The 11,286-nt window shown below is 43.3% G+C and overlaps 1 pseudogene; it reads left to right on the top strand.

The window, feature by feature from the left end:
- Positions 1 to 9,494: 9,494 nt before the first annotated feature.
- On the top strand, positions 9,495 to 10,465 carry LOC144593921 (U5 small nuclear ribonucleoprotein 40 kDa protein pseudogene; annotated as a pseudogene).
- The last annotated feature ends 821 nt before the right edge of the window (positions 10,466 to 11,286 follow it).

The following is an 11,286-nucleotide window of genomic DNA, read 5'->3' as shown; positions in this document are numbered from 1 at the left end:
GGGGTGTGGAGAAAGCTGGAAGAATGGAGGTGTAATATAAAGCCTGGCAAGTGATAGGTGGATACAAGTGAGGGAGGTTTTTGACAGGCAGATGGTTGGACAAAGGTCAGAGATGAAAAAGCAAAAGGTGTGAGATAAGGATAGGAGATGGCGGCACGGTAGCGCAGTAGGGCGGCACGGTAGCGCGGCGGTAGAGTTGCTGCTTTACAGTGAATGCAGCGCCGGAGACACAGGTTCGATCCTGACTACGGGTGCTGCACTGTAAGGAGTTTGTACGTTCTCCCCGTGACCTGCGTGGGTTTTCTCCGAGATCTTCGGTTTCCTCCCACACTCCAAAGACGTACAGGTATGTAGGTTAATTGGCTGGGTAAATGTAAAAATTGTCCCTAGTGGGTGTAGGATAGTGTTAATGTACGGGGATCACTGGGCGGCACGGACTTGGAGGGCCGAAAAGGCCTGTTTCCGGCTGTAGATATATGATGATATGATATGATATGAGCAAATTGTGAAGCCAGAGGAAGAAATATAGATGGAAGGAGAGTGGAGAAATGGGTGTAAGTCCAGGTGGAGCACGGGGAGTAAGCGAAGGGAAAGAAAGGAAAGGGGGGGAAAGGTTTTTTGTAGGCTAGTTACCTAAAATTGGGGAATTCAATGTTCATACTATTAAGTTGTAAGCTACCCCACACCACCCTCAACATGATTCCACCACTAGCCACACCTTCCCATCCCCGCCCTTTTCCGCCTTCTACGGAGACCACACCCTCTGGAACTACTTGGTTCACTCATCCTTTCACACCCAACTTCTCCCCCTCCCCCCAGATATGCATCCATCCAGGCACACCAGCACTCCTTCTGGGTGAGACGGGAGTTCAAATGGGTTTGTGTTTTGACAGAAGTTATTCTGTTCATATATGCAAGTTAATATAGTTTTGAATGAACAAGCCCTTTTTCCGGCGTGTCAGTTGAATAACTGGAGCAACTCACACTCGTAATGTTTTTGAACGCAAAATCGCACACTGAGGACTTGCTGTGACAAAATTTGAGGAAGGGAAGAGCAAGTGGGAGACCATCTTCCTGATCTCCGCATCCAATAGCCTGTGCTGACATTGTTCTAACCATTTTTTCATAATGGTGGCTTGAATGTGACTCAGCTGAAATATTTTTAAAAATCATGTGAAAAGGAATTATACAGTTTCACAAGGATTACACTTCCTTTTTTTTCTAGTTTACTGCTTCTGTGAATGCTGTCATTATAAATTCAATAAATTTGTTCTCAAGCAAATAGCACGGAGCGTGTAATCTGGCTTATATCATGAGAGGTTTTCTAGAAATAACATATTTTAATTAAATCTAAACAAAAGTAATCACCAAACAACCTCATTGTAATTAGTTTTTTTCTGAAAATATTCTTGATATGGTTTCATCTACATGCAGGGCACACCCAATCCAATGGACAGATTTGTTCCTTGTTTAGTGCCCGTAAACTTGATCAAATTCACCTCAGCACCTTGCTAAGTTTAGTATTATTTTTGTCACGTGTATTGAGGTACAGTGAAAAGCTTTGTTTTACATGCTATCAAATCTGACAACACCACATAAATATAGTCAAGTCAAACTCAAGTACACTAGGTAGAGCAAAGGGAAAGATAGAGTGCAGAATATAGTTCTCAGCATTCAGGTGCACCAATTCCAGAGACAAAGTCCAATGGGGTAGAGGTGAAATGGACAGTACCCTAGCTGGAAGGACTATTTAGAAGCCTGATTACAGAGGAGGGGGAACTGTTCCTGAGTCTGGCGGTGCACGTTTTCAAACTTCTCTTATATTCTGCCTGATGGGAACAGGGCGAAGAACAAATGACCGGGGTGGGGCATCTTTGATTATGTTGGGTGCTTTTCTGAGGCAGTTGGAAGTGTAGATGTATTTGATGGTGGGAATTCTGGTCTGTATGATGGATTAGTATGCATTCACAACTTTCTGCAACTTATTGTGGTCTTGTACAGAGCTGTTCCCAAACCAAGCTCAGAAGTCCGTGGCCAGTAGTCAATAAGGCATACTACCTTACTCTTCTTGGACACCAGGATGATGGCGAACTTCTTGAAGCAGATGGGGACCTCAGAATGGAGTAGTGAGAGATTAAAAATATTTGTGAATACCTCTACCAGCTGGTCTGCACTGATCCTGAGGACTTGGTCGAGGACTCCATCCTGGCCAGTTGCCTTCCCCGGCTTCATTCTCAGAAAGGCTGATCTTGCATCTGCCACTATAACCGTTGGCCAAGCCCATCTCAGACTGACGGGACAGGTTCCTGTTCAAAGTTGGCGTAGAATGCATTGCGCACATCGGAGAGGGACCCATTGTTGCCATTGATACTGCCCAAATTTGCTTTGTAGTCTGCATTTTACAGCATGTAAGCATTGCCACAATCAATGGGTGTCTGTGTCATTACCTCAGGATTCCAGCTTGGTCTGGAATACTGTCTTGGCATTCTTAATGGGTCTGCTGCAAAAGTCATAGATTTCTTGCACCGGTCGGGATTGTTTAAGTTGAATGCTGCACACTTGGACCAGCTGGGATTAGACCTCATGGTTCATCTAAAGTTTCTGGTTGGGAAAATCTATATACTAAAACTCTCCTTTGTTTGTTTGTTTGTTCCTGAACTACAGCCAAAATGGTACACAATAGCACAACAATTTTAGGCCCACCTTACTCACCGTCGTTCCTTTGGTACTAATGGAATACGTTTCACTGAAATCGGTGTTATATTTTTAAAGTTATTCACATTTTAAAGTTTAAATCTATCTCCTAGGGAGGGAGGGGGGAGGGGAGGGAGAGGGGGGGGATACGGGGGGTTGGAGTAGAGGGGGGAGGGGAGGGGTGGGGGGAGGGGGGAGGGGGGAGGGGAGGGGTGGGGGGAGGGGAGGGGGGAGGAGAGGGTGCTGCACCAATGCAGGAGAGGTTTGGGCCCAACGGGTCCACTTGGTCTAGTCTAAAATAAAAATCGTAAATGCTGGAAATGCTCAGCAGGTCAGGCCACATCTAACAGAGTTAATGTTCACATGTTCTTCATGCAGATTCCCCAGAGGTAATACAACGATATGTCTTTCACATAATTGCACTGAAGCACTCTGCAGCAACCTATCATGATGTGCTGCATCTGCAAGCTGACTCTATTACCCGATCATCTCCACAAACACATGCAGCATCTGCAATTTTTATAATTTGTTTATTCCTCATGAAATCCATCCAATCAACAAAAGTCATTGTACACTGATCAGGAAAGATGCCTGATGCTTTTCTTTACTTTGTCATTGAGGGCAAGGGGACCAATTGTATCACCCTTGGCAGTGACCTGCCACAGATCAGCTTATGAAGCAAAAACTAGGAATCATTCCTAAAGCTTTGCTGGCCTGCATGAAAAATGAGAGTAGTTCTTTCATTGTGTAAGAAAATAACTGCAGATGCTGGTACAAATCGAAGGTATTTATTTCACAAAATGCTGGAGTAACTCAGCAGGTCAGGCAGCATCTCAGGAGAGAAGGAATGGGTGACGTTTTGGGTCGAGACCCTTCTTCAGACTGATGTCGGGGAAGGGACAAAGGAAGGATATAGGTGGAGACAGGAAGACAGTGGGAGAACTGGGAAGGGGGAGGGGAAGAGAGGGACAGAGGAACTATCTAAAGTTGGAGAAGTCAATGTTCATACCGCTGGGCTGCAAGCTGCCCATGCGAAATATGAGGTGCTGTTCCTCCAATTTCCGGTGGGCCTCACTATGGCACTGGAGGAGGCCCATGACAGAAAGGTCAGACTGGGAGTGGGAGGGGGAGTTGAAGTGCTCAGCCACTGGGAGATCAGGTTGGTTAAGGCGGACTGAGCGAAGGTGTTGAGTGAAACGATCGCCGAGCCTGCGTTTGGTTTCGTCGATGTAAAGAAGTTGACATCTAGAGCAGCGGATACAATAGATGAGGTTGGAGGAGGTGCAGGTGAACCTCTGTCTCACCTGGAAAGACTGTTTGGGTCCTTGGATGGAGTTGAGAGGGGAGGTGTTGCATCTCCTGCGGTTGCAGGGGAAAGTTCCCGGGGATGGGGTGGTTTGGGTAGGAAGGGACGAGTGGACCAGGGAGTTACTGAGGGAACAGTCTGCAGAACGCAGAAAGGGAAGGGGATGGGAAGATGTGGCCAGTAGTGGGGTCCCGTTGTAGGTGACGGAAGTTCTTTCATTCAATGATTCCCATCCTCGTTGTTCAGAGATTCCTGTTTCCATCACAGGAAATTTTTAGTGGCAAGATTTTGACAAGTAGCTCCTTTAAAAGATTTTTTTCTGCAATTGTTCCTTATCTTCATAGCAGATTTTTTTTGTGTTCTTAAAAAAAACAGTTTGATTTGGGGTGTTTTTGTTATTGTTTGGAGCACTCTTTGACAAGGTGTTTTTCAGTCGCTGTTAAATAATATTCTATTATGTGATTTATTTTCTGTACAAGGTCTTTCAGTTATCAGATCACTCGTGTTCCTAACAGATTTACTTTTAAGGGAAAATTAAAAAAGTGTATGAACGCTCTTTGTTCACTTTAATGTTATGATTGCGTCAACCACCACAGAGCCCCTGTTGTTTTTCATCCATTTTGCACCGTGTTATGTTTTCAGACTCAAATGATTAAAAATGCACAAACTCTGAAGCTAAATTCTTCGTCATGTGTGACATCATAGATACCAGCGTAGTGCAGAAACTAGTATCTATGACAAAATCTGGCAGTAGATTGTGGGAAGGGTGGGAGAGCTGGATGGTTCCTCTGAAGATATAAGCGCTTGTTCATGTACGTGCTTATTGCATTTGACGGACAGAATTTGGAAGAAGCGGCCAAGGTCTTTCAGGTCTCTTACTGGGGGAAAAAATTTTGGAATGACTCATCTCAAGGTGAGTAATGCTCAGAACAGGAATATTTTGTTTATAGATTACACCATAAGTATGTCACAAATTATTGGAAGTGCAAATTGAAAATGGTGTAGGGATGTTAACGATAATACTGACACATCATGAATCTGTGCAGTGATCTATCAAAATAGATTGTGAGTGACAATAAATAAAACATGGCAAAAGTAAAAAATAATTAATGGAGAAGCTCTTGGAAGAAGAAATGGAACAATGAGTCCAATTGCGAGTGGGAATTCTATTGATTATTTACTAAATGAAGGCAGGGAAATGCACAAACATTCTTAACGCAAGAAGTAGTGAATCAGCGGTTCCATTCATCACGAGCAGGAATACAAACTGTTTTAATGGAAATTGCCATGTCTTCACTATTCTGGTCGTCAAAAGATGCAACGATAGGGTTGATGATGAATTTCAACAATCCTAGCTCTGCCAGTGGGAGCCTATTGGAATATTATAAGAGCACAGCCATTATACCAAGAGCTCCTCAACTGGGAAAAACTCAAAAAGGTCCGAATCAAGACTCCATATACTGATAATCTGTCCCAAAAAAATCTAGCCATTACAGCAAAACAATGAGGTTAATTTTCTTGCAAAATGCTGCACAATTGGCAATGTTCTAACATTAGCCCCAACAAAGAATATGATGATTTGTCGTAATATTAAGAAATGAATTCCATAGAACAAATGTGATATTCATGTCATTAATAAGTAGTCATCTTGATGCAATAATTTAGGGTTGGTATTTCATATTGTGAGGATTGCGAGGATGTTTGACGGTGGCGATGTTACATGTAGCTTTGGAATCCAGAAAATCTGTATACTAAAACTCTTGTTTGTTTGTTCCTGAACTACTGCCAAAACGGTACACGATAGCGCGATAATTTTAGGCCCACCTTACTCACCATCGTCCCTTTGGTGCTAATGGAAGAAGTTTCATTGAAATCGGTGTTATATTTTTTAAGTTATTCACATTTTAAAGTTTAAATCTATCTCCAGGGAGGGAGGGGAGAGGGTGGAGGAAGGTGGGGCAGGAAGGATAAGGGAGGTTGAGGGGGAAGGAGTGGGGGGGAGGGGAAGGGTTGTTGAAATTCCCAGCTTTTACACTAGAACATCTCTTAGAATGTGAACCTGAAGCAGATTCTGTAACCCCATTTCTTCGAACGATCAAACAGGTACAGGGAAGAGAGAATGTGGTAAATGTGTTTATTTAATTACTTACGTTTTATTTGATGTATTTAATTGTGCCACTACATTTTGTTAATTCTGAGATGTTCAGGAATGTTGTCAAGATTTCTGGAACATTTCACAGAAAACCCTTATTATACCAGTCCATGTGACTCAGTTGTTTGCTTGGATGTCATTTAGCCACATTGCGATCATCTGACTTAGTAAGACTTTCATATCTGGGGACTGCGGCCTGTGACTTCCCTTAAGAAATTCCATGCTATTTTATTTACATTTATGGGTAAATAAACCAGTTTCAGCACCCATAAATCATGGGTGCTAAATTTGGCTGTCATAAGTTTTCAGCATCTTGGATGAAAATATTGCCATGTTCTTCCATCTTTAATTCATTTCATGGCAGGAATATTATGCAATCTTAGTTGAATGCTTAGTATTAAAACACAGGCAGCACTGTTTTTCACAAACAACTTAGATGCAGCCTTGATCCAGGGAGCATTAAAGATTGATCAACCAAACATCTAAAGAGATTGCCATGGGACAGAATTTTATTTCCTGATCCTTTCATCCTTTCATTAAGATGAAGGCATGCTAATTGGTATCAAAAACTCTGACATAAATTCAAAGAAAGTACGATTGTGTTTAAAACCACTGACATTTTCAGTGTGTGTCACTCATGAATCTGCGATTTTCTCTGTGAATTTCAATGAATATTTTATTCTTTCATGGTTGGCACAATTTGAATGAAATCTAAACATATACCAATTACATAAGTTGGTTTTATTTTAATTAATGCAGTAATTGAAAGCTGATAATTAACTGGGTTTTTAAAAAGGTGCCAGAGTGCAGTTTTATAAAGTTTGGAGTTGTTTCTCTCTCAAAAGAACGCAAGGAAATTATTCCCCATTGTTTATTTACACACAGCTGAGAAAATAAACCAGCCAATTAAAAATGTCACCACATTTAGTTATTTAAAGACATTTGGAAACATTAAAAAAAACTTTTACACCTCTGTTAAACCATCCAGAGGAATCTCATGGTATTTCTCTTTCTGGCCTATCCACGCAACTCATTGAGGTCCCATCGTAGTCGATTCAGGATAGGATCTGACATTTAAGAAACATTTTTTTCAAAAATGTTTTTTCCTGGCCCAGTGGGCTGAGGAATGGTTGTTGGAATTTGCTACAGAGAAATGTTAGGTATTGCATTTTGGGAAGTCTAACATGGGTAAGGCCTACACAGTGAATAGCAGGGCTCTGGCGAGCATTGTAGAGCAGAGGGATCTAAGAGTGCAAGTGCATGGTTCCTTGAAGGTAGAGTCGCAGGTAGATAGGGTGGTCAAAAAGGCTTTTGGCACATTGGCCTTCATCAGTCATTGAATGTAGAAGTTGGGAGGTCATATTGCAGTTACATAAGACGTTGGTGAGGCCACATTTAGAGTATTGTGTTCAATTCTGGGAACCATGTTATAGGAAAGATGTCAAACTGGAATGGGTATACAGAAGATTTATGAGGTTGTTGCCAGGACTAGAGTCTCTGAGCTATCGGGAGAGGTTGAGTAGGCTGGGACTATTCTTTGGAGTGCAGGAGAATGAGGGGTGATCTTCGAGGTGTATAAAATCATGAAAGGAATAGATCGGGGAGATGCACAGAGTCTCTTGCCCAGAGTAGGTGAACTGAGGGCCGGAGGACATAGGTTTAAGGTGAAGGGGAAACGATTTAATAGGAATCTGAGGGGTAACATTTTTCACACAGAGGGTGGAGGATGTATGGAACAAGCTGCCAGAGGAGGTAGTTGAGGCCGGTATTATCCCAACGTTTAAGAAACAGACAGGTTCATGGATAGGACATGGTTTGGATATGGACCAAATGCAGACGGGTGGGACTAGTGTTGGCTAGTGTGGGCAAGTTGGGCTGAAGGGCCTGTTTCTATGCTGTATCACCCTATGACTCCAAAATGTGTATGGTCTTTGTATTTCTTTACTAAATGAGGAATTTATCCACTTTTCTTTTGAATTGGTCAAAGTGGTAACAACTGCAGCCCTGAGCAGTTCACCCACAAAACTATTACAGTGCATATTATAAGAAGGCACACCGACACCTCTATTTCCACAGTAGACTGACAAAATTTGACATGTCTCCAATGACTTACAAACTTCTACAAATGCACCATAGAAAGCATGCTAGACACAAAATGCTGGAGTAACTCAGCTTGACAGGCAGCATCTCTGGAGAGAAGGAATGGGTGACATTTCGGGTCGAGACCCTTCTTCAGACTGATATCAGGGGAGTGGGCGGGACAGAGATAGAATGTAGTGGGAGACAGTAAGACTAGTGGGAGAACTTGGAAGGGGGAGGGGATGGAGAGAGGCTATTTGAAGTTAGAGACATTTTGTGTCCACCTTCGATTTAAACCAGCATCTGCAGTTCTTTCCTACACATAGAAAGCATGCTATCAGGTTTTCTCACAGTTTGGTTTATTTATTTTTTAACTGTTCCTATCATTTACTGCCCAACAAAAGAAATCATCCATCAGAAAGAATTGTAGCTTTAGTCTACCTATTAATATTTTCAGTCATCTATATACTAAAACTCTCATTTGTTTGTTTGTTCCTAAACTACAGCCAAAACGGTACACGATAGTGCAACAATTTTAGGCCCACCTTACTCACCGTCATTCCTTTGGTGCTAATGGAAGAAGTTTCATTGAAATCGGTGTTATATTTTTTAAGTTATTCCCATTTTAAAGTTTAAATCTATCTCCTAGGGAGGGAAGGGGGGAGGATAAGAGGGGTTGAGGGGGATGGAGTGGGGGGAAGGGAGGGGGAAGGGGGTGGAGGGAGGGGGGAGGGAGGAGGAGGGAGGGGAGGAGGAGGGAGGGGAGGGGGAGGGGAAGAAGGGGAGGGGGGAGATGGGAGTTGGGGAGGAGAGGGTGCTGCACCAACGCAGGAGAGGTTTGGGCCCAACAGGTCCACTTGGTCTAGTCTATATACTAAAACTCGTTTGTTTGTTTCTGAACTGGAGCCAAAACGGTACACGATAGTACGACAATTTCTGCTTGTATAAAGACAGGTGTCGGTAAGCCATAAGGTGCGAGAGGGGTTCACCGATGGGGTGAGTTGCGATCAGTGCCATGGACGGAGGCAGGGAGAGAAAGGGATGTGCTGCTGTAAAACGGAACCTGGGGATACCAAGACAAGTATTGTTTTTGTTTTCTCTCTTGCCAATACATCTGATTTGTAACTAAACAGACGAGTGAGCCTTTTTCTGTTCTACTAGTCAGATCCTTGAACTTGTTCCCTTGTAACAATTGGCGTAGTCGTCAGGATCTGACGAATAAATCGAATAGAAAATGTTTTGTAAAAAGAAATAGCAAACGAGATGGCGCTGGTGCAGGCCAAGTGTCCCCGCAACAAGCTGCTTCCCTTGGTGCAGGGTGGCCCGCAGCAGGTCGTGCTGCAGGCGGCACCAAGAACCTCGACTCTTCAAGCTCCTCTAATGCTTTTAATGGGTCATGAGAGAGAAGTTTATTGTTGTAAATTTCACCTGAATGGATTAACACTGGCATCTGTAGGATTTGATTGACTCGTATTGTTTTGGAATGTATAAGTCGACTGCGATAATTATGCTACATTGAAAGGTCACAGTGGAGCTGTGATGGAATTGCATTATAACACAGATAGCAGCATGCTTTTTCCAGCATCAACAGACAGAACTGTAGCAGTGTGGGACAGTGAAGCAGGTGAAAAATCAAGAGACTTAAAGGTCACACATCCTTTGTGAATTCATGTTATCCCGCCCTATGGGGACCACAGTTGGTCTGGACAGGAAGCAACGACGGAACAGTGAAGCAAAGGAACATTCAGAAGGCTGCAATCCATACGTTTCAAAACACATACCAAGTACTAGCAGCAATGTTTAATATCACAAGCGATCAGATTTTCTCTGGTGGTATTGATGATGACTTTAAGGTTTGGGACCTCTGTCAAAACAAGTTAATTTATACCATGTGTGGTTATACAGACTTGGTGACTGGTTTGACCCTGAGTGGAGTAAAAGAGAACATCAACCTCGCTGTCCACATCCAGGAAACCGTGGGTCAAAGAACAATACAATCCCTCGGGAGGATGGTGGGCTTTCGGGATGTTTGGAGGCTGGTGGACAATAGTGGTGCACTGGGGACTGACCATTGGAACAATCTTGTTGGCCATAATATTACGACGTTGTATGTGTGGATTGGCATCACGACCATGTGGACTTTACTAAAGCCTGTGGGCCAGATGGAACGAGGTAACGCCTGCAGGCCGGATGTGACGATAACCAGACTGTTCGAGGGGTGGAATGTTATATGAGAATTTAGCCCAAACAGTCAATGACCCATAAGCACTGTTTAAAGCCCATAGCGCTGTGGCCAGTAGCACTATATTTAAAGCCCATAGCACTGCAGCCGACAGCGCTTTGTTTAAACCTCCACGAGCTAAGCCAATGGCGCTCTGTTTAAACCTTTCCGCCCCAAGTCTGTAGCGCTGTGTGTGTTACCTCTGCACGCCAGTCTGCGGCCGGTAGAACTTTGTTTCCAAAGGGGGGAGGCCTTGCTCGAATGCAGTCCCCTGCCATTGGGTGCAGTTTGAATTTGGGAGCAGAGCTATTGGCAAGGACTTACCGGCGGTTATTTCAACGGTTGATTTCTGCTTGTATAAAGGCAGGCGCCGGTAAGCCATAAGGTAGTTCATGTACGAGAGGGGTTCACTGACGGCTGAGTCGCGATTAGCCCCACAGACGGAGGCAGGCAGAGATAGAGGTGTGCTGCTGTAAAACGGACCCCGCGCATACCAAGACAAGTATTGTTTTTGTTCTCTCTCTTGCCAATAAATCTGATTTGTAACTAAGCGACGAGTGAGCCATTTTCTGTTCTACTAGTCAGATCCTTGAACCAGTTCCTTTGTAACATATCCTGTGAAAGATTCTTTGACTGCGTTTTTGCATTTGCTCAACAACCTCTCAAATTGATTTTAGAATATTTACAAGAAAGTTAAAAACATCCTCGCAGTTGAGCTCAACCTTCCGAGCTAAACATTGCCGCAGAGTAGGATGCAACGATTGTTAAGGTATTGCATTAGCTGTTATAGAATACCATCTATTGCATTTATTCCTGTTAATTCCTTTTGATATT

Source organism: Rhinoraja longicauda, chromosome 5, assembly GCF_053455715.1.
Source record: "Rhinoraja longicauda isolate Sanriku21f chromosome 5, sRhiLon1.1, whole genome shotgun sequence".
Lineage (NCBI taxonomy): Eukaryota > Metazoa > Chordata > Chondrichthyes > Rajiformes > Arhynchobatidae > Rhinoraja > Rhinoraja longicauda.
This window is presented reverse-complemented; position numbering and strand designations above follow the sequence as displayed.